The following is a 24839-nucleotide window of genomic DNA, read 5'->3' as shown; positions in this document are numbered from 1 at the left end:
ACGCAACCTGGCTTAAAAGGTGCTCAGTTAGGATGCAATCTATTTTTAATCCACCATACACACATGAAAAAAAAATGAAAAAGAACTCAGGTGGGACAATCTTAAAGTTGGTTAATGAGCACAACAAATCCTAATTTTGAGGAAATCATTTGGGTAAGTGGGAAATATTTACAAGTGACCCCAGGCAAAAATGAATGCCATGGTTTCAAATCATCCACACTTTGGATGTGATATCCCCCTGTAATAAAACTGGATAAAAAATTTAGACAGCAAAGCTTGCAAATATACATACACCAAAGGACAAAAAAAAGTTTGGAGCTTATGAGGCAAATGTTGCCAAAATACAGTATTATAACAAACAAACAAACAAACAAACACTTAAGAAACCAATCATGATGTTTTAAGCAAGGAACGTTTTTTAACCAAAAGAAGCTTCTCAGCTAAGCAAGAAATAATATAATATAATATGGTTTGGCAGTTATAGGAAGTAATATTTTGACAACAACAGTGACAGCAACAGTGACAACAAAATGATCAAAATATCAACAGGCACATGCAGTGCCTGTATAAAAACTACCAACACTAAAAATATAACTACTCAAAAAACAAAAACAAAAAACAAACCCCAGAGAGTCACCACTCATTATCCAACAGATCAATTTTGTCTGGCCTAACCAAATGTTACAGCCAAATCAACATGACTTCCTCAAGACTGGGTTCATCACTTCAATTCTCTTCACCAAATACTTAAATGCAACTGACAAAGTTTTTACATGATTTAGTCAACAGACTTCAGTTTTAGACACCCATAGACAAAAAAGATCTAAAAAAAGTCTGGATGTATTTATCTACTTATAACGTCTAATATTCTACTTCATAAGCAAATGATATATAATCATCAGAACACTTTTGTATGTTGGCGGGCACTTAAAGACCATGCAGGAAAACACTTAAGGAAGTTTAAGGATAAATCTGTTCGTATTAAGTATACTTCAGGTTGCCAACATGACTATCACATACAAGATACCAGCAGGACTCGTATTAAGGCACTTTTTAAACCGTTATTTCTGGCATTGCCTCAGCTTAGAGATGACAATAGCAATTTCATTGGCACAAAATACTCCACACACTGAAACAGGATCCAATTTTGAATACTCAGCTTAATATTAAATCAATTTCACTTTTTCTTCACTCAGTCTATTAAAATATCAGACAAATTTGACTATCAGATAACAAAATGATTCTAGTTTTCTTCTTTTATTCTCTTAAGGCACCAAGAGGCAAAATTGACTCTCAGACAGCAATGCATGTAGACCTCCAAGTTAACAGCCTAATTGTTTCATTAGGAAATAATTTTCTGAACCAAACAACCTTCACAATAGATGCCCAGAGTAACAATCACAACAATTACTCTTCCCATCTTCATTATCGTTAGGGTGAAAACAGTTGAAGTCTCCAGAGGCAAAGGAGACCAATTCTGCATTTACTGGGATTATCCTGCAGTCTATTTGCTCCCTATAGAGATGATCCATGGTGGGTAATTTCGGTTCATTCACAAAGTACCAATCAGAGCACAAACAAATCTAACAATTATATAGTAATAATTATGAATTGGTTATATTATATTGATTGCAATACATCATACAGGTACATTGACCACGCTAGGAAACTTGTATTGGTGTTTTATTGCCATTTGTATAGGTGGTAATTTGATGGCTTTCAAACTTCTGTTTAATACTTACTTACACATACCAGAGCATGATTATAGCGAACCTTGCTTGGAGTGAGACTGATCCAAATGGTTACAATGTAAACAGCACACTATTTGTTGTACATAATCAGATTATGCAAGTCTTGGACATATTCTCCTGCTGTGACATATTCTCCACTGGGACATGTCAGAGGCAGTTCTATGCCTTTAAGATGGTAATTCTAACAGCATTCAGAACAGTGGACTAACTAGTCCGAGGTTCAAATATGGCCGACCCACTTGAATACTTCCTCACAGGGAATCTAATCAGTGTCTATTAGCGAATTAGATGGCAAGCTTTGTAGCGGGTCGCCATTTTTGACCCTCAGACCAGTTAGTCCACTGTTCTATATGAAGTCCCTGTTTTCAAATTGACATAGGATTAAAACTGTTCACCTCAAAGCAATGCACAGGAGTTGTACTGAATTTAGAAACAAGTTTTATTGGCTAATTTTTTAAATACTCAATCATGTAAAGGTTGCAATGTATTATTTATTCCATCTTTCCTTCCTTCCTCTGATACTACTTCCTTTTTTTCTGAGGAAATAGCAGGCAATATTGAGATCAGCTGGAAAAAAAAGGAAAATCCTCTCACATACTTAACAGTTATCCTATAAAACATAGCATGATATCTATTTGTTAATCATTGCTAAATAATCTCTTTAAAAGAGACAAAACAAAAAACCTTTAATCTCAAGTACCAGTCATGATCAGTCTAAATGCATCAGTCCTCATCTTAGTGAAAGGATATAAGCTTTCTGAATCTATTGACATTTACGGTCTGCTTTGATTACAAGATCACACTGCAGAGTGGGATATTTTGCAGGCTTAAAATAATCTTGGCTTGTTTAACCAACACATTAAGGGCGTGTCTGATTGTCACTACTTCAAAGAATCATGAAAGGAACAATGGAACAGCATCCGTAATATGACAGATTGATTACAAGGTGTTGAAAGAATGGATTTTATAGATTCTATCAGAGAGACTATTAAGTTGTTTTTTGCATTGGACAATAAGGGTTTTAAAGTGATTGTTTTACAAGAGCCAAATAGTTCAAAGAAATCCTACTTTGCACTAAATATATAATGTTTCCCCTTTTCCACACTGTGGGCATGCCATACCAAACATGGGAAATTCATGAGCTAAATTTATATGAATCATTATTTTGTTATATTTGTGTTACCTTCCGTCACTTTCACACATACATGTACATGCACGTGCACACACACACACACACACACACACACACACACACACACACACAGTACCTTGGACATTTAGGACATTTCAAATTTCCAGGAAAATTTACTATTTTTTTTTGTCAATGTCCAATGCTCATAGTTTGATTTTTTTTCATAAACTCCTCTATTCCTAAGAACTATTTTTTCCTGAAATGCAATCATATACTGAAGTACTTCTTGATACATGTGAATGCTTAGTTTATTGGCAAATCAAGTATTTATTGCACATCCATTTTTCCTATCACATTTGACATTCAGTGCAACAAATTGAATTTATGCTCACCCTTAGAATCTTCTGACAAATGTTAACAAGTGACAGCTTTTCTTGCTTCAATGAAAATGATGCAATTCCAAATATTCACTCATTGTAATTTGCCATTGAAATCAATCTGAAAAAACAAGTAAACTGGGGATGGGCAATGATTTTTCTTTTCAAAAGTCTCAGAAATGTGCCTTGTTCACATCTATATAAACATCCAGTGAACCAAGTCTGAATCTGAAGCTGAACTTTTGCCAGGACACATGTGTATAGTCATACTGTGTGACAACCAACTTGATTGCCATCAGAGCAGTTAATGTCACTATAATCAAGATGTTATTTGGTCTCTTTAAGATAAGGGTAATTGATGGTCCTTTTAAGGGTATCCTATCTGAGATTTTAGCACTCAATCAAATTTTCCTGAATTATCTCCTTCTCAAGAAGCACTGTCTGACGAACTCAAGCAGTTGGATTCAATCTTTTAAACCATTTCTAGCTAAATATTTTAGTTCTAAATGCCTGACCAAATGTTTTGGCTGCCCTCTCTTCTTTTTATAGTATCATTCAGAATCAAATATCGATATCAGATATTTTCATTGCATTTTTTTTTTTTTTTTTTTTTTGCTTTTAATGTCTGAATTGGGAAAGAGTGGTACCCTTGCAGGATATGTACTAATACAAAATATGACTATGGTTTATTTTCAAATGTGTATAATATACCTTTAGTAATCAACTAAATATGAACCACATTTTATGCAGGGTCACACTGTTAGATCACTATAAAGTATACCGATTTCCAGTCAATTTCTGACACCTGAATTCGGCACATACATTGTATGTAATTTCAATTTCTAACTAAAGAAAGCCCATTTATATTGGATTATAATCAATAATGTGTGGGACAGAAATGCGATAAGACAGGCTTCCTATAATTTACACAACAAAATTACAATTATATAAGTGGGTTAATGTTTGCTAAGTTAAACTGACCAAACCTGGCTGGAAAAGTTCCTGTAAAGCACATTCAGACAAGAATGACTTTAAACCGGTTTAAGATTGATATAATGCTGTTATGTAATCAGGCTATGATAATTGACTAAGTATTCACATGCAGAGGGTACAAAGGAAATCTTTACCAATCTGACCTTATCAAACAGATAGATGCCTCTCTGCACTAGGCGTATTGAAATTCCTGGCTGAGTAGCCCTTTTTTTCTAACGAAGCAAATTAGACCAATTTTCCTAGGCTTAGGTAGTGCTCATCCAAAGAGAGTGTAATTCACCTCGACAGCAGTTAGCTCTATCTCTTGGCTGCCCTACATGTAACTGTTGCCGTGAAATAAGTAGCTGCTAAAAGCATCTTTCAACACTGAATAGTTTCACATTAGGGGGAATGTGTACAGGGTAACTAATATTATATATATATAATTATGTACATCTCATTGGCACATATGAATTGGGATTCTGAAATTTCTGATGCCCAGAGGAATTTATTGGACCCTCATATTCATGTATTTCATAATAAATTTATTATTGTAGTACATTTATATATTTTATAATAACCCTGACTTAACGAGCACTGCATACATCAATATAATGATACTAGTACAAGATGACAGTATGCACAGGAATTCTGAAACCTAAAACTTTTATAAATTACAAATGCAATTTAATATTTTTCTTAATAAATGTCACTAAAACATGACTAAAAAGGTAGTTTTAAGAGAATGCTAAACTACATGTTTTTTTTTAGGATAATGAATGATAATATAAAAATAGCATATTTGAAAGAAGTACACTTGCTCAGATCCTATTTATCTTTAAAGGTTGCCTATCATCATAGACTTCTGTTCTTAGAACATGCCCCGTTTTACTGCATGCAGTCACCTCTTAGAAGGTATAGAAAGCAGTTCAAAGAAGTATACATAACTACATTAAGGCATCCTCGTTCACTTGCTATCACAATTCTTAAAAAATCACCCTGGGTTTCAGATTGAGTCAACTTTGGTACTCTGTAGCTACTTTCTAAGGAGGGGGGGGGGGGGGGGGCTCACAAAGTTATCAATGAAACTCTGGGTTCAGAAGCAAGTGGTAAAGATAATTGCTTTTTCATGAACATGGCCAGTATACCACACATAAACAGGCCAGTTCAAAAAAGGTTATTCTGCCTGGAATTCTCAGATGATTATAAAATAATATTTGAGTCTCTTGCTCTCTGCCTCCCAACTTTCTCTCTCTTTCTCTCTCTCTCTCTCTCTCTCTCTCTCTGCCAACCAAAGCATTCTATCTTTATCTTTGCTCCCTGTGCTCCTTCCTCCAACTTCATCTTTTCTTTCTGCAATCTCTCTCTCTCTCTGTGTGTGTGTGTGTGTGTGTGTGTGTGTGTGTGTGTGTGTCCATGCGCATGTGACCAAAATAGTCAAGGCACATCCAACATTTGGTTAAATAATTTCATATCATTATTTGAAACTAACTGAAGAAAGTAAGACATGATTCCACTCCCCCTATGCCCGATCTATCTCCCAACTTAATAAAATAATAATAAAACTTAATATATGTAGATATAGGTGGGAAACACATATCTCAGAGGACCCCTAATCATTTACATATGATACTAAAATAGTCTACCCTCTGCCTGCATGGTATTTGTCTTGAAACAGACTAATTAGTAATCCTGGTCTTGTGGCTGTTAAATGAAGTTTGTGTAGGTGTACTTTAGCTCCTGATGAATGACCACAGCTAAATGTCACAGGAAGGAAATTGGATATTTGTGGGTGTTTAAATTGGAATATATATATATATATATATATATATATATATATATATATATATATATATATATTTCCACATGAGCACACAGGTTACTCTTTTTATTAAAAATCTTTGTTTGGATTAAGTAATAATTACTTGCTATCAACTTTTCTACCCCTATATAAGCAAATATCTAAATTGAATATTAATTGAACATATAAACAAGGCAGACTGTAATAATAAATATACACCGAAAAACAAAACAACATAAATATTATAAAGGATCAATAAATAAAATAAATATATGAATACATAAATAAATGAAATATATGAGGGAAAAATAAAAGTACAGATAAAAACAAGGTATCTTTGAGACAGTCCCTTGTGATGTGGGTGTATAAAGCTATAAGTCACTGTGACTGAATGAATTAGATAATATACAACATATCACTCATTTAGATAATATACAACATAATTTTCATTTTAAGATACTTCATATCGTCTCAAAAGTAATACTTTCTGACTCAAACTCTGCTTTCTCCTTGACATTTCATATTTCAATTTTCTTCATGTACAAGAGAAAATACTATTATTATTATTATTATTATTACTATTATTATTATTATTATTATTATTATTATTATTATTATTATTATTATTATTATTATTATCATCAATAATCAATTAAAAACAATACAAACATTAAACTTGAATAATATTTCTACTCACATCCATAATCAAACTCTTCCAGGCACTGTATCTACTGTGTTAATTTTACAAATCTACAGATATGTTTCATTTTCCATTACTCTCCAAGAAACATCAGTTTCTACATTTTTCACTGAGGAGGTAGACAATTAACCTATGAATCTAATTTATACTTTGAATGAAATCTTTTCGACTTATCACTTTGAGATGGCCCCCTCTGCTGGCTTCACCCAATCATCTTTGCCTTGTCTGCCGGCTGAGCCAGACTAATGTTGGCCTGACATTCATCCCAACTTGTGAGTGTGTTATTGCTGAGACAGAGAGAAGTGAAGAGAAGAGAAGAGAAGAGAAGAGAAGAGAAGAAAAGAACAACGGGTCATGCAACATTGCCACAGTCTGTTACCTACATGCAGGCGTGCTTGATCATCATTGAATTTACAGTGGATTTTCATGCAGGCTAAATGTACAGACTCAAATTTGGAGTCCCTGAGGAACTAAATTGAAACACGACAGGAAAGAAAACCTAAGTTGTGGATCAAACCCCAATGCAGTTAAGGTACCAAAGATTAGAGCCAACACATTAAGCAGATAAACTGTCAGAATACTTATTTGTCATAAATCAAGTATAGGAGCCTATGGGGAAGCAAGGGAGAAGTCAACTTATCACACATTAAAGATATTTGGTAAGGCGCTGACATAAACAGTACTGACGAAATGTAACAACATTGACGTTGTCAACTAACAGTCTTGCTGGTAGATACACTGCACAAACAAACCAGGAGAATATTTCTTTTTTTATCTATCACTGCCAACAAAGCCTTCCCTGATAACACCTTTACTGTACAGCAACAAAGTGGGACTTTCACTTACGAAAGTAAGAGATACTAGTTTCTAATAACACTTCAAAAAGCTTTTAAAACAATGCCATTAAAAGTAGGCACCGCTGCACTGATTTGTGAAAGCGTTAAAAAAACTTTGCCAAGAAAATAATTCCATCACTGTGACTTATAAATAGATATATGACAGCTACATGTATATGGCACCATTAGTATATGAACAAGGCAAACCAGCATAAATGCTCATATTCAATGTGACTGCTTGTTGGGAAATGTAGTCTCTATGGAACTGTTTATTCATAAGAAGAATTCACTTGGGCTATAGCGAGAAACAGTTTGGTACCACATTCAAGGAAGCAAGGAATACATACTGTAGGTATTGGCATCCTTGTATTGCAATATTAACCAGTAAATACAAGTAAGAAGGGGGTGGGAGGACTTTGGGATAGGGCTTATACAAAATCACCCTTTTGGTCAGGAAAAGGTCTGTTTTGGATCAAAATCTGATCTAGGTTTTGTGCCATCATGGTAAAAAGGTCAACTTTTTTTCAGAAAAAAAGACCTCTCTCCCTTCAAAATGCTAATTACAGGCCTGAATGAAGTTCAAAGCTTTAAGTGTTACAGATGTGTTTTAACCCTTGCACTGTTCACAGGTACATGAGAAGGTACCCAGGTACCATGGGATGAATATTATAAGGTAAATTTGGAAGAAGTGTTTTAATAGCTAGGCTAACAAGGCAGCAAAGCTGTCAAATGTACAGACAAAACACAGAAAATAAAGATGCAAAAAAGGTCATTTTGTCAATTTTGATGCAATAATAAATAATGCTTATAATAGCACTGTCAGTCAACACTGAATTTTAATCTTGCACAACAGGTAACATGGTCAATAACAGGAGCGGACCCAGAGATATTTTCTGACAGTATTACAAAGTATCTATGTTGATCCATCCTCCATTTTGATGGTCTTCCAACAGAAAAAAATAGATACCAGTCAATATAAACTTAATAACCTGACTGTCTTCAGGAAGACCCAGAAGATGGTCCACCCCTTCAATAAAATTACAGTTTCAGGACCATGAGAGTTCAAATTCACATTATGAAACTCTCAATATTTGAAAATTGATGACAGTGCATAAAATAATATTACATAATGTTTAAAGACATAAAAAACAATACAACTGCTTATGTGGAAATACAGAAAATGTGCAGAGCCCCAGGCAGATGAGAGTTAAAAGTCACAAATGCAAGTGTTTGAGAAAAAATTATAAAGGAAAACATAACAAAGCTAGAAAAGCACTTTGAGAGTGCAGACCTCTGCCAAGGCAGCAATTGTTGATTATTATTGATAATTGATTGATTATTGTTCCAGACCACCACCAAAAATTAATCATTGTCCTCTTTGGCCCACTTCCGACAGTTCCTGAAAATTTCTGCAAAATCAGGCCATAACTTTTTGTGTTATGTGGATGACAGACAAACGAGGGTAAAAATATGACCTCCTTGGCAGAGCTTGAGGTAAATATAATTCCAATGAAGATGCTATTCAAACTTTTAATCTTCCAGTTTGATATATATATATATATATATATATATATATATATATATATATATATATATATATATATATATATATATATATATTATTTAAAACTTATTTGCAATATTAAACAAAATTTACCTGCATAATTATCACTGCTTCCTTATTATTAATCTAGCAGAGAGCTTTACCTTTGGGAGTTTACAGGGAAATATCAACAAGTGTGCTTTATGTAATCTCATTTAATGGCCTATTAAGGCAAATGACTTTATAACTCTGAAATTAATCTAGTGATACCCAAGGGTAATTTACAGACTGACCCACTCAAAGGTCTTTAGGCCCATAAGTCACACTTTAAGAAAAGCACAAAACCATAATGCCCAAAATAGGAGACTACCAATCCTGATGCAATAATACATTATGTTTAACTGCACAGTCAACATCAACTTATGCACAACAGGTAACACAGACGAAATTAAAAGCATAAGGCTTCAGGCCCATCGGAGTTCAAGTTTATACTTAGAAAGTGCCAGAATGAGAAAAATGAAAATTTCACAAAAAATGCATAAATTCAATAAAAATGATAATCCAATAGAGCTGGTTTTCTCATATGAGCTGAAGGCCAATCCTAAAAATCGTACTTGTAAGTTAAAAATGATAATAAGTAGCACAGTTTTCTTTTCATAATGTTTGCAGTAGCAGTGCAAAACGATTGTTGTCAATTTTGATGTAACATTACATAATAAATTAGAGAATAATTATCACCAATTTTTGTTTATTGACTATAAATAGGATGGACATGTAGAAAATATGATTACCATTCGGCTTCATGTTCATGGGAGCTCTGAGTCCCACAATGAATATGCCAAAAAGATAATGAATATTACACTAAAATGTATAGCTTCCAGAAAAAGAAGCCAATTAGACTGCTTTTCCAACTCAGGCTGCATTTTAGTCCTGTGTTTCTTTTTTGAAAGTTTGACAGTAATAAGTAACACAGTTTTCCCATAATGGTCATCAAGGCAGCAGCACCCAAAATTGTGTTTTCTTCTATTTTGATGCAACATTACATAATGCTTAACGGCATAATGACCATCGATTTTTAATAATAAAATATAAGTGTCATGAATTTTCAGAAAATGTGACTAGCATGGGTCTTCAAGCCCGTGGAGGTTCTAAGTCACACCTTGGAAATGCCAATATGTGAAAAATTACATTTTCACAAAAAACTGTTTAATTGCCAGAAAAATTTACCAAACAGACTGCATTGCCTACTGAAGCTGTATTTTAGACCCATGTTTCTTTCCTGTAAGTCTGAGAACAGTAATTGACACGATTTTCCTTAAATGGTCATCATGGGAGCAGTGCCCAAAACAGGGGTTTCTTCAAATTTTGATGCAACATTACATAATGTTTAACAGCATAATGACCATCAATTTTTAATTATAAAATATTAGTATAACGCATATTCAGAAAATGTGACAAGCAAAGGTCTTCAGGATCATGGAACTTCAAAGTCATACATTGAAAATGCCAATATGTGAAAAATTAAATTTTCACAAAAAAACTGCTTAACTACCAGAAAAATTTACCAAACAGACTGCATTGCCTACTGAAGCTATATTTTAGTCCCATGTTTCTTTCCTGTAAGTTTGAGAACAGTAAGTGACATGACTTTCCTTAAATGGTCAGCATGGGAGCAGTGCCCAAAATAGGGGTTTCTTCAAATTTTGATGCAATATTACATAATGTTTTACAGCATAATGACCATCAATTTTTAAGCATAAAATATTAGTATCATGGATATTCAGAAAATGTGACTAGCAAAGATCTGCAGGCTCATGGAACTTCAAAGTCACATCTTAAAAATGCCAAACTATAAAAAAGACAGCACTGTTCTGAAATGGGTTTATTTCCATTTTAACACTTTTTAAACAAAACAAAATAAACAGTATACTTCCATTTTTATATGACCAACTAAGAAAATTGATGAGATGGGAAAAATATCAATAGAACAGTGTTAAATGTCCAATTTCCTCCATTCTGAGATTCTGAACATAGTTGATGATTGAAGCTAACAAACTGCAATATGATATGATATGAGTTTATTTCCATTTTTGACACTTTATTACACAATACACGATATCAAGTTTACCATCATTTTTACATAATCAACTAACAATGTTGTAAAGATGCAGGAAATATCAAACAAACACTTTTACGTATCTTATTAGTTAAATAATGAGACTGTTAACATGCTTAAGAATTGAATCTGAGGAAATGTGAAAAAACAGCATAACTTCTAAAATAATGGCCAGATTATGCTGATTTTCCAACTCAACCTGCATTTTAGTAAGATTGACCACTCCTGTAAGTATAATGACAATTGGCCTATCTGTTTTTCTTATATAGTGTTATCAGTGTTGCATATATGTTGAAAAAAGTGAAAAAATAGCATAACTCCCCTAAAAATGGCTTGATCATGCTGATTTTTGAACTTGATCTGCGGATTATGAATCTTCATCAGTTTTGTAAGTTTGAAGCCAAAAAGTAAAGCTGTTTTCCACTTATCGTGTTATCGGTGCTGCATATATGCTGAAAAAAGTAAAAAAAAAACAGCATAACTTCCCTACAAGTCACCCGATCATGCTGATTTTCGAACTTGACCTGCGTATTATAAATATTTATCAGTTCTCTAAGTTTCAAGCCAAAAGCCAAAACGGTTTTCCAGTTATCGTGTTATCGGTGCTGTATATATATATGCTGAAAAAAGAGAAAAAATAGCCTAAATTCACTAAAAAATGACCCAATCATGCCGATTTTCGAACTTGACCTGCGTATTATGAATATTTATCAGTTCTGTAAGTTTCAAGCCAAAAAGTAAAATGGTTTTCCATTTATCATGTTATCGGTGCTGCATTTATGCTGAAAAAAGAGAAAAAATAGCCTAAATTCATTAAAAATGACCCAATCACGCTGATTTTCGAACTTGACCTGCGTATCATGAATATTCATCAGTTCTGTAAGTTTCAAGCCAAAAAGTAAAACAGTTTTCCAGTTATCATGTTATCGGTGCTTCATTTATGCTGAAAAAAGTGAAAAAACAGCATAAATTCCCTATAAGTGACCCGATCATGCTGATTTTCGAACTTGACCTGCGTATTATGAATATTCATCAGTTCTGTAAGTTTCAAGCCAAAAGGTAAAATGATTTTCCACTTATCGTGTTATCGGTGCTGCATATATGCTGAAAAAAGTGAAAAAACAGCCTAAATTCCCTATAAGTGAACCGATCATGCTGATTTTCGAACTTGACCTGCGTATTACGAATATTCATCAGTTCTGTAAGTTTCAAGCCAAAAGTAAAAACGGTGTTCCACTTATCGTGTTATCGGTAAAAGTGCACGACGGCGACGACGGCGCCGACGGCGCCGACGGCGACGACGGCGACGACAGACGCAGAGGATGGCTATATGTACAGACACATCTGTGTCTGTACATAATAAAATTAAGAGATAAAGCTGTGAGATAACACTTAAACAGGCCTGTAGGTAGAGGGATATGGGGGAAGGGGGGATAGAATGACCAGGGAAAGGTCCATGCTTAAGTGAGAATCATTTTGGATCTATGCCATTAAAGATAAATGTAGATGTTGCAGTAAAGACACTACTTTTTCACCCCCCCCCCCCCCTTTGAAATAGCTTTCTAAGAATGTCCTGCTTCAGATACCATGATTGTTTTTTTTATTCCCATTTGTGCTGGTTGTAATATATCAGAATTAATGCAGTTTGTGATACAAATCATATAAATTATGAAGAGAATTTGGATGTCTTACAGAATGCTATAGAAGCATTATAAGAAAAATGCATTTTTATTTTTTGGCTCTCGCCAAAATGAGCCACAGGGCTTGGAAGACCTCAAAAATTCTATTGTAAGATTTCCAAAAAGAAAATTACATATTCCTTTATAGGCAGATGTCAAAAATTCTTTTGTTAGATTTCCCCCAGAATATCATCCTTTATGAATCCACCTGAATTGGTACAAACAAGTAACAGTAACTAGGTAGAAGTGGTTGTTATTCCATTGATTGCATCATTTTTTAATGATGAACTTAGTCTTCATATAATAATAATAATAATATACCTGTCACCATGAGATGAGATATTGTATAAAATAAATATGTCATCTGGTGCAGAATGGGAAGTGCCTGGGATCTATATATGTTTGAATGTGCCATTCTGTCACCATGAACTTCATCTTCATAATAATATATATTTTATGTGTGTGTGTGTGTGTGTGCATGCGTGTGTGTGTGTGCATGCGTGTGTGTGTGTGTGCATACGTGTGTGTGTGCATGCGTGTGTGTGTATGTGTGTGTGTGCATGCGGGGGGGTGTGTGTGCATATGTGTGTGTATGTATGTGTGTGTATGTATGTGTGTGTGTGTTCATGTGTGTGTGTGTGTGTGCATATGTGTGTGTGTGTGTGTGTGTGTTTGTATTTGCTGTTTTTTGAAAATTCTTTTTCCTTTGTACCTTTAAATCACTATGCACAGACATGAAATTCACAACCTGACATCTATCAGATGATGACAGATGACAGTGCTAACAGTCAAACTAATTACAGCATCATCATTAGTTACATATGACAGAATACCCCTTCAAGGCACCACATCACTGAATGAACTTATGAAGAAACAAGCACCTCCATGCAGCATAAACAAGCTACACAATTCATCTACTGTGCTCTGAATTTTAGCTGTTGTTCGATGATCGAAATAATCATTCTGTTTAATTTGCATGGACTGAGAATTTCATAAAAGAGCTACTCTGTGTAAGATAAAGTGCCCCTCTAACCATAAGATTATGGGTAATTACATACTAGAAATATACATTTCAAGCTTTTTCTTCTATCCTATATCTTTAGTTATTTCACAATGCAAAACTATCTGTTTCTTAAGTGAATGTAACTGAAGTGTCCGAATCCCTATACTTGACCATTCATAATTTTCTATAATCTATTTTCTTGCAATAAAAAAGGCAAGACTATCTTGACGTCATACTAGTTATGTAAATTCTAGCACATGTTTCAGGACAAACTGCAGCAGGTATCTGTTATGCTTTTCACACAGCAAAACTAATCCTAAGGGTCTTTTACAAATTGATGTTTATATCAATGATGTAAGCTTGATCCTCCCAACAGCATAATAGATAAGCTTACCAATATTTTTTCCCTGAAAGCCGTCATGTGATAAATAAGTTTGCAGTGGGACAATGGGGTATGTTTACACAAGAACCACTTGGGACCAATAGTTGGTCTTATTTGTTTTTTCAGACAACCTGATTATAGGACAATATATTACACCTAAGTAATTTTTATTTCTCCATTCTGCATGTAAATCCTCTCAGAAAAAAATTATATACTAAAAACAAAAACTTGCATTCTTGATATAAAGTACCAAAAGAAATGCCACCAGTTTGATAGAGGGTATGAGACATTCCAGAGAGGAATCACTCCAGTTGTTTTATGACACTAGTTATCCCAAGGTCCAGTTCAAAGCATTTCTTGTCTGAACTCACCCACTGTCTGCCACAGTGTCATTATGTAACTGAAATTACCAAATCACTGACAGCAAGCCTGTACAGTTTTAATAAGGACACTATTTGTATCTATAGGAATGCAACTTGCTCATCACTTTCATCAATCTTATGGAAATTGCTGATGGAGTTTGGACTTATTATTTTCATCAATTTTACGGTAATTATTCATGGAATCAGGATTTGACACAGCATGGCTGAGTTTAAAAAAATGCCCTTTTTTTTTCAAGATAATCCCTTTACCAAACTTTGCTTGATTCATCCCTGCACTTGGATCCATTGTTGTATACCAGTTTAAAGTAATTTAAATACTTTTGCATATTTTCCATAACATTTAGACATTTAGATCATCATGTCTTCCTGTACGTATGAGAAGGAAATGCCAACATCAGGTATTTTTATGAAAGGATTTTTAAAAATCATTCCTGAGGTCTGAATTGGGGCAGCATTAAGACACCATGCAGGATATGTAGATATATAGAAAATATGGCATTGGGACAGTTTCAAACATGGATAGTATGCATACCATGATGCATTATTTTAGCAGTTCTTATTGGTAATTTACAACAAAGTCTCCCAGCGTCAGATCAACCTAATTAGCTTTTCAAAATAAGGGTTCATTAAATATTAATATAGCCTTACGTCAGATATACATGTATAATATTATCGAAATATGACCTCAAAATATGATGAACTAGAAAAAGACTCAGACAGGAAAGACCTCTATCAAGGCAGTTTAATTCTCATTGTTGATTAATAAATTAATAAAGGATTGGAATTCCCTATTTATGACCTAACAGGATTTCCTGAAAATTTTATTAAAATCCATCAAGTAAACTTTTTGAGTAAGGCTCTAAACAAGAAGAGAACACCATAACCTCCACAGCAGTAAAATCACAGTGAGAGATGTGTCAGAGGGGCCATTTAGAATGAGAAGAGCCGAGTGCTAGCTGGTCCACGGCCTACATGACAGGAACACCGCTTAATCCTGAAACGATATCTCCGCCTCTTTCATGCCTCCTCATGCATCGTCTCTACGGGGGCACAGTAATAAAATCTGGGCTCAATTCGACCGGTCGAGGGACCAGCTGAGGACCAGCTAACACTCGGCTCTTCTCATTCTGAATGGTCACAGAGACGAGTTGAGAGGCAAAGAATGCCAATCTTGTCAATTTATATTTTCATTTTTATGAACAATATACAGCTTTAAAAATCCACTTGCCCATTGAGACTGTTTTAAACTGAAAGTGATACGGGCTCATTTCCAATGAAACTAGCAGTCTACATAGATTGGTCCAACTCCACGAGGACTCTTGCTGAATGCAATCATATCAACAGTCTAACATGCCTCCTCTTGTGTTGAGTAGAATATGGAAAATCTGGTGATTGTACAAGTATGTTAGCAGCAAGGGTCCCTGCAGAGTTGGATCGATCCACAATAGAATGAAAGTTTCATTTGGGAATGTGCCCACATTATCTACTAGGCTGAGGGTATATACTAGTGAAAATATCACAAACTGGTTCTTACATATAAATACAAATAAGTGCTATTTATAAGAAAAATTCGTAAGATATTTGACTGATTTATTGAAAAAAAAATATTCATATTGTAAACATTACCAAGAAATTGGCTAAATATATCATCAATGGACAAGAAATGTTGCTACACCAGTGTCAAAATATTGCAATACCTGTCAGCAAATGTGAATATGAGCACAGAAATTATCAAGCACATTTCCATGTCTGACAGAAAAAAATAATGATTAATGAGCATCACCAATAGACTTCAGTCAATGAGTGAACGTATCAGGAATGGCTATGTTTTATATTATAAATAAATTCTCACCCAATTTCAATAACTGTCAATAATATAACCATGAGGTTGAACCTCCCAGAGTATTGCTGTAATCTAATAGAAAATATTCCAATTCCGCAAGTAATCATTGCCAATATGTGGGATACTTTATAACTGTGGGGGTTCCTTAAGTGTAGCAAAGAAATCTCTTGGGGTTCCATCTTAAGTGCCATGGTGTTAAAAAGAATCTTGCCCACACTACAGAAACATCTCACAGTTGCTTCAGGAATATCACAACATAAGCATACGGTAATTTCTCATTATATTCATATAAAAAAAATAAATAAAAATCAATTATTTTTCCAAAGACCAAGTTTTGCAAGAAATAATAAGAAATGCTGATTAAACAGTTTAAAAAGTCAGTTGATGACTATGGTTTCAAAAATTTTTGTGTGAGTAATTAAAATGATAAATTGTAAAAAAAAAAATCAAATTAAAGTGAAAGTATTTGAACATTTCAAGTAATTACCATACCTGTTGTCTTCTGGCAATTGTGTACAACACTCTATATCAGCTGAACCAGGAGTTAATTACACATCAGCCCCAAAGCAAGTCATTTCAAAGGGGGATTCTTTTTCTGAGAAAGTGCACCTTTTACCAAGAAACCCTCATGTGCGTAGATAAAATTTTATCCAGACTGGACCTTTTCCAGGCAAAAGGGGCGATTCATTCAAACCCCCCCCCCCCTGGCTATGGGTGGTTAATGCCCAAAAAATGCTTAATAAATATGTTATTCTGAAATGTGCATATAACTCATTGACAACAAAAAAGAATTGCTATTTCTTTTCTTTTTTTTTTTTTTTTTTTTTTTTTTTTTTTTGCCACCATGTCATGATGAAATCTACAATTCGTAACAAAGAAATAAAGATAATTTAACAGCAACCATACAGATCGGTAAATATTGGATGAGAAAAGAAGAAAATAGTCATTTAACAGCAAGAAATTAATCAGATAAAGTTAGACTATTTTAACACTTTTTTTTCTCCCAATGGACATGAAAAGAGATTATAAGAAGGATAAAACTAACAGAAATGAGATTTTTCTTGAAAAACTTAGATATCTATCTATCGTGTCCACAGTTAGCGCACTCCACTGGGGTCCAACCTGATATTTCAATTACAGTAACCACTTTCGACAAAAACCCAATAACATAGCGCTGGGACCTAGGCATCACGAATTCTGCAGTAATTCCAGAAACGTGTTGATTAAGATATCCAAACCCCCTGAGACTACCACTGGGTCTGGAGGAACTGGAGGGTTTATTGGATTACATGCAGTGTATGCAATCAGGTACAGACGGAGACAAAACTCTACCTAGGGACAATTAAAATGAAGGAAAGACATGAATTTGTGCGCAGGGATGTATAACTGAAAAAAAAGATAAATACATGGGTGCATTTGCCAATTTTCTTGTCCTACAATTGTGAACTAAATAACGCACATATGACCTCTCTCTTCCTATCTCTCTACCTCCTCCCCATTTTTCTCTTTTTATCTCTCCTCCTTTGTCTCTCTCCCTTTCTCCAATTTGTTCTTTTTATCTCTGCTCCCTCCTTCTCTCACTTTGCATGTATACGCAAATATGTGTATATGCATTTGGTTTTATATACATGTTTAACTAGCATACCAACAATATTTATTAAACCTCTTGTGCTAGGTCATTAAAAAAGAAGCATAACAAAACCTGGGTAGTATTCTTTCTTCAATTACCAGTGAGACACAGCCACACTGCATCCAAACAAATTAGCAACGCTCATCAGTATCCCCTTTGTCATCTTTGATTTTACTATTTCCTTTTCAATATGCCAATTAGGGCCCGAAGACACGCATGCGAGCATGCATGCAGGTAATTTAATATGGCACAACTCTCTCTTGTTACGGCTTAACTCTTGAGTTACTTGAACAGAATACAAAAACTCTTAGACTGGCTATAGCTTTAATTTGACTTTACCACACTGACTACAGGCTATAGCTTTAGTTTGACTTTAGAACACTGACTACAGTGTTAGAAGTAGAATATACATGAGATGACTTACGTCAAGCTTGTAAAAAACTTTGCTTACTGAAGAACTTCTACAACTTTATCTTAAGGTTAACAGCCAGTTTTTTAGCCTCAATTTTAATTTCCTCTTAGTTTGCAGAGATATAAAGCTACTATCTTTCTCCTATACTATCAAGACAGGAAAGACCTGCAGCATAAGATAGAGACACATTCTATACATATACTGTATTTACACAACACACTTATGTTATTTTCAGAGGAGGAATGATCAAGAGATGTGACCAAAATTTAGTCCAAAATAAAACATGATTGAAGGGATGACTGTGTACTTGTATGTGTGTGTGTGTGTGTGTGTGTGCACGTGTCTATTGTGCATGTATGTGAATGTATGTGTGTGTTTGAATGTGAATGTATGTGTGTATTTGTATGTGAATGTATGTGTGTTTGTATGTGTGTGTGTGTGTGTGTGTGTGCACGTGTCTATTGTGTTTGTATGTGAATGTATGTGTGTTTGTATGTGTGTGTGTGTACGTGTGTGTGCATGTGTCTATTGTGCATGTATGTGAATGTATGTGTGTGTTTGAATGTGAATGTATGTGTGTATTTGTATGTGAATGTATGTGTGTTTGTATGTGTGTGTGTGTGTGTGTGTGCATGTGTCTATTGTGCATGTATGTGAATGTATGTGTGTGTTAGTATGTGTGTGCACCATGCAGGCAAAAACATGTACATGTTAAAATTAGGAACAAGCAGAGGAATGCTTGTTTGCATGATGCATAAGCATACACATGCCAGTGCAAGCACGTGCATATTAATGTGCTATAATTTAACACGTATAATGCATTTCTCTTCATTGCTGTTTACAGACTTGCACTCAGTACTCAGCAGTAATTAAGTAGGAACACAGAAAATAAGTTTAAAAAAAAAACAAATAAACGTGGAATGAAAAACAAACTGAAGTATTGCTATCAAAAAAAAAAAAAAAAAATCTATCAGATCCTTGAGGACAGATCATCAGGATAATTTTGATCTGGCATGTGCCAATAATACACTGAATATCTGATCAATAGTTTCAGATTTCTTTATAGATAAACACTTTCACAAATAAGGTACAATCTTAGGGATATGCAACTACTAAATTGTCACACAAATAAATAAACAACAAAGTTACATAAACAAATAAATAAGCAGTGCAATTACACACAATAAGTACTCCATATAACCATATGCAAGGTTTGATCTAATCACCAACTAACAAGTCTTTGCTTACAGCTAGGGAAATCACATACTTTCTTACATTACATGTATCAAAATGACTCTCTTGTGTTAAAAGTTTGTGTAATACTAGGATAAGGCAGTACAGATTCATAATCAGCACAAACAATGAGAAAATGAACCTACAAAGCATTCAACAGGTGGGAGCTCATCCCTAATGGATCTAAATGAAACAACGCATTTTGAAAATCTTTTTTATAGCAGAAGTTTGTGTTAGTCCATTATTTCATTAAATTCCATCCAAATTAATGCAACAAATGTTTCAGATGCAATTATAGATATTATAAATTGTACAAATCACACACTAGGCTATTTACAGTAAGTGACGCATACACTAGTGTCACTTTGGTGTGAACAGTTTGAAGCAAGACTACTTTCAAATTTATTTTAATAGAAGTGATATTAGTGAGACTCCAGCTTTGTTATTATAGTCTTCCATCAATCATATTTGATAGCGCAATTCAGAACCAAAAATTATCTTAGAGGGCTAGAAAAAAATTCCTGAAAATTGCCACACAGTTATCATTTCATACTGTAGAAAAAAAAAAATTAATGCACTACATTAATAAATTATTAGAAAAGCAATATATCCTAGTTTTTAGCCATGTGTATTAAAAATTTAGAAATGCTTTTTCCTGGACATTAAAAGGCATTGTGTCATCCTAATGTTGGAATGCAATCTACATCTAAAACGACTTTGAAATATCATCTATAATCATAAGTGCAGACAAAATCAAAAGAACCACAAATATCAAACCCTATATCTGAGTAACATACTTAATTTTGTAAGTGAAAGTGACAAAAAAGCATAAACTTAATCTCATTATATATAATTAATTAGCAGATCACTTCTTTGTGATGGATAAAATTACCACCTAATTCAATTTAGTCATTCCGTGTGAAACCAAAGAAAATCAGTATAGCATCTTTACTGAGGATTGATCAAATAATCACTGATTTTATTTCAAATAATTTAAATGTCAGAAATATCTGGAGGCATAAATTGTGGTCAAAGCCAGACCTCCTTGTGAAAAAAAAGGCAGATACACATTTATTGCTGCTGGCAATGGAAACAACATTAAATAAAGAGGAAGAAAGAGCTGGAGAAACCAAGCTCCACAAAATGAGAACAGTGATGGTTATGGGCACTTACTTCCTACAAAATCAAATAAAAAAAAGAAGAGATGCACTTGATCTGTATACTAAAAGTCCACAAAATTGGCCTTGGCCTCAACGAAAATGATTCAGAACCTAGAACTAGGTGAACTGGATCAACAATACATTTTCTGTATATTTAACTTCTCTCTCGTTTTCTGAGCGTGTGTGTGTGTGTGTGTGTGTGTGTGTGTGCGTGCTTTCCCTGACTTAGTTTTGAGTCACGTATCATCAGACAACATACATACTACAAACACCTTTCAGTCATGTCTTTTGCTTGTGTGCTTATATGTTCCAAATGTATTTTCTCGCAAGGTGCTACCAATTTTAAATATTCACATCACAACTGAGAGACTGAGCTCTATGAGCAGATCAACTCGCGTGACAATTTCTGTTTCAACAGCTCTCTCTGATAAAGCATCCTGTACATATTAAATAAATATGTACCATTACTTGTATTAATATATATTTCAGCAGTGACACTGTCAGTTTGGTGCCTTCACCTTGAATGTTAACATGTACATCCACAGGGCCTGTTCAGAACCAGCTGATCCGCAGACTAACTAGTCCATAGATCAAATATGGCGCACACTCGACAATGTGCCTCCCATGTGTACCATCCCTGCAGGGGCAGAGCAATTAAATCTTGGCATGCTTTCATGTGGATCGTGTCATATTTGAGGATCTATGATCAGGATCAACTGGTTTTAAACAGGCCCAATCAGATCATCTTTATGGTTCAACATGCAAGGTGCACGTACAGTTATTTAAACTACCAGTACAATGTAACTGCTGTAGCAGATGCTGATTTATCTTTGAAATTAATCAAAAATTTGAAATTTCTTTTATCTTTTCAGAGAGCTGGTAACAAAAGAGAGAAGGAAGTTTCCCCAATGAAGACAATTTCAGGTAATCAAATGATAAAATTAGTTTTAGTGATCATAAATCATAAATTTTAGTTCAAAATCACTAAAATCTGGTCTTTTATTCTTATTTATTCTCATTCTACCCACCAAGCATGATGCACAAATCTATATACAACTGTTACAGCAATAATCATGTGATGGAATGATTTAATTCTTTTGCACCCAAAAATTCACATTAACAAGGGCACGCATACATGATTGATGCTAGTAGGTGTTTTACCCGAAACTGTTCCAAGGATAATAACATGATGTCACACACAACAAATGGAATAAATCATGACTTCTGATAAGATTATAAATATTGCATATATTTCATAGAAATTTAACTGCTTTATTGCAAGCACCTGTGTTTCAAAACTAGATTAATTCATGTCCAGTCATAAAATACAAAACAGGAGGAAAAAATTTCGAAAATTTACATACAGTTTTGCCTTTGGTTCACACTTAATTCAATATTAGTATTTTAATCAAATTGCAGCTTGTGCGAGATAATATACTAAAATGAGGGATAATTATTATATTTCCACACCAATGAAGGCCACACAATGTTAATGAGTATACTACTACTGATTTAACAGACTAAAATTTTACAATCTTAAAGTTTAGTCCAACTTTTGAGCTAAGTTCTTTTGTGCAGCCAGCATGAATAGAGTCTATAAAAAAAGACCCGCGTAAGAAGGGGGTTTGAATGCAGCAGACAGTTTGTTATCTGGTCACGCCTTCAGCACAATGTGAGATTGCTATATATGTAAAACATAAATTACCCTAACATTATCTAAATTGTGTTGAAAGGCCCTTTTGTTGTTGGTTGTGAAAATTATTCCAAGATAATCTTAAACTGTCTCAAAAGGGCATTTTGCTGTTGAGATACTGGGAGAGTTTAACTTTAAAGGATCACTATGCTGAGTGAGAGTGAGGTTGGACATAGTCAATCAATGGGCCAGTAGTACTTGTGTGCCTAAAGCATGAATAATTCTGATAAATAGCTTCTAGTATTCAGATATTATAGTCAACATCACCACTGCCATGTTCTCAGGCACTGTGTGTATTGACTATTGTAATATTGCGTGCCTTTTATACACAGTCCAGTGCACAACATGTGATTCTGTATGTAACACTGCATATTTCATTTAGAATATAGAGATAATGAGACATTCTTTGTGTTCTCAAAAAAAAAAAAAAAAAAAAAAAACTCTGAATATATAATGGTAGCTTTAAGAACATTACTATGTAAATCAGTAATAACTATAACGTGGTGCTGCTTGTGATCACATGTAATAAAACATGATACCTAGTGGTCAATCCATTCAAAATATCTCAAAATCAAATGTTCTAGTCTACATATCCTGCATAGCTAGATCTTTTTCAATTTAGACTTTTAAAAGTGATGCTGCTGATTCCATGATGGTCTCCCTGCCTTCACACATGCCATCACTGCAGGGGCCTAGCAATTAAACCTCGGAGCTGGGATGGAATCCATTTAATGGTGCGTGTGGAGAATCAGGGGCATCGCTTTTGAAGTGTGGTCGGCCATATTTAGTTGGCAGATCAGTTAGTACTCGGATCGTCTATTCTGAATGGGGCCAATCAAATCAGATCATTTTTATGCCCATGGTACTGTTGGCCCAGCCCTCAGTTCTGTATGAATTGGGCACCATGATTTACGGGGCTTAACACCCCAAATCAGATCTGAAACAACTATGTAACCTCTATGTAAAAGTGATTAATATTCTGTCTAAATCAAATTGGCAAATTTAGTAAATATAGAATAAATGATCAAAATACATGGTTGTTTTTTTGTTTTTTTTTTTAGGGGGGAGGAGCAGGGGAATCAAAATTTTGTTATATTATTCATCACAAGTTTTTATAATAATCTATAATTCAAAATCATACACATAATTTAAATTCAGTCTTTTTATCTCTTTATTTTCACTGCATAAAATCTGTTATTTTTTAACACAACAAGAAAATTAAAGCACATTGTGCTCAGGCCATTCCCGCATTGCATGTTAATGTCCTAACAAATTTCCTCAACCATTTATCCAGAGGATTACGTCTTCATCTAGCCACTAGCATGACAGGCCTGAGGGAGCTTCAGGCTCCAAGATAGAAGTTACATTATATCCTAGTCGTTAATTTATACCACTTATTGTTATGTCAAGAGGGTACGGTAAAAACTCACAAAAGTTGAACAGAAATTTTTATAATTTTCATTTCCCTAAACATTATGTTTTATTGATACTGTCCAAAAACATTGATTTGTTGAAAGTTCTTTTAAGTTAGTCGGGACCAAGAAAGTGCAGACATGATTTTGAGTTGCAAGAAAGAAAAAGGATGAAGAAATGGTTGGGTGATCTTAAGATCAGGGGTCTGGGGATCGTTTAAGGTGAAAAATTACTGAGAAAAAAAAAAATTGAATTTAAAATCTAAATCAGATAAAAAGCAAGTCTGAATGTGCAAAACATGTTTTTGCGTGAAAAAACCAAAAAAGAAAAAGAATCCTGAAATATTTAAATGAATTAAATACTAGAGAAAGAAATAAGTTTGAAATGAGTGAGCTATTACCGTATTGCCTTTCTATTCTTCTTCAGTGTCCTGTTCCAAGCAATGTTAACATAAAAGCTCACAGATTGAACTTCTCTGACTCAAGAATACAGACCAAATGGGCGCAGGTGCCGTTTACTGAAGAGGTCTATGCAAGGGTTAAAGCAATCAACTCTGAACAACTGACTTCTGATAGGAAACATCTGGGAGGTGAGTAATTCACTCAATTTGTGCATGCATGTAGTATCAAGACACATACAGAATTGTTCCTATTAAAAGAAGACCTGGAAGTAGACAAACATCAATTTACCTAGGAGACAGTTTCAAATTGAAAATTTAGTCTAAAATTTTACTCTACTTTAGTTCGTGACAAGTCTACATTAGTCAACTTGAATGAAGAA

General features: G+C 34.3%; 2 protein-coding genes across 5 annotated transcripts in view; one reads left to right on the top strand and one right to left on the bottom strand.

Moving 5' to 3' along the window:
* LOC106166816 (lysine-specific histone demethylase 2) overlaps positions 1-24839 on the bottom strand; it is a 117127-nt gene that overhangs the window by 56237 nt on the left and 36051 nt on the right. The window lies entirely within an intron of this gene.
* The window catches only part of LOC106166831 (adrenocorticotropic hormone receptor), a 68089-nt gene that overhangs the window by 20015 nt on the left and 23235 nt on the right, over positions 1-24839 (top strand). For 2 of the 3 annotated variants that reach the window (XM_013545490.2, XM_013545489.2), the window contains exons 2-3: positions 21826-21877; positions 24486-24648. The gene's annotated coding sequence lies outside the window, so the exon portion shown is untranslated. Of the gene's footprint in view, positions 1-6905; positions 7918-21825; positions 21878-24485; positions 24649-24839 lie in introns of those variants that run through there. The other variant, XM_013545485.2, reaches the window with a different exon arrangement.

Source organism: Lingula anatina, chromosome 8 (genome assembly GCF_051362555.1).
Source record: "Lingula anatina isolate TDL-2025a chromosome 8, LinAna3.0, whole genome shotgun sequence".
Lineage (NCBI taxonomy): Eukaryota > Metazoa > Brachiopoda > Lingulata > Lingulida > Lingulidae > Lingula > Lingula anatina.
The sequence above is the reverse complement of the archived record's forward strand: the minus strand, read 5'-3'. Positions and strand labels throughout refer to the sequence as shown.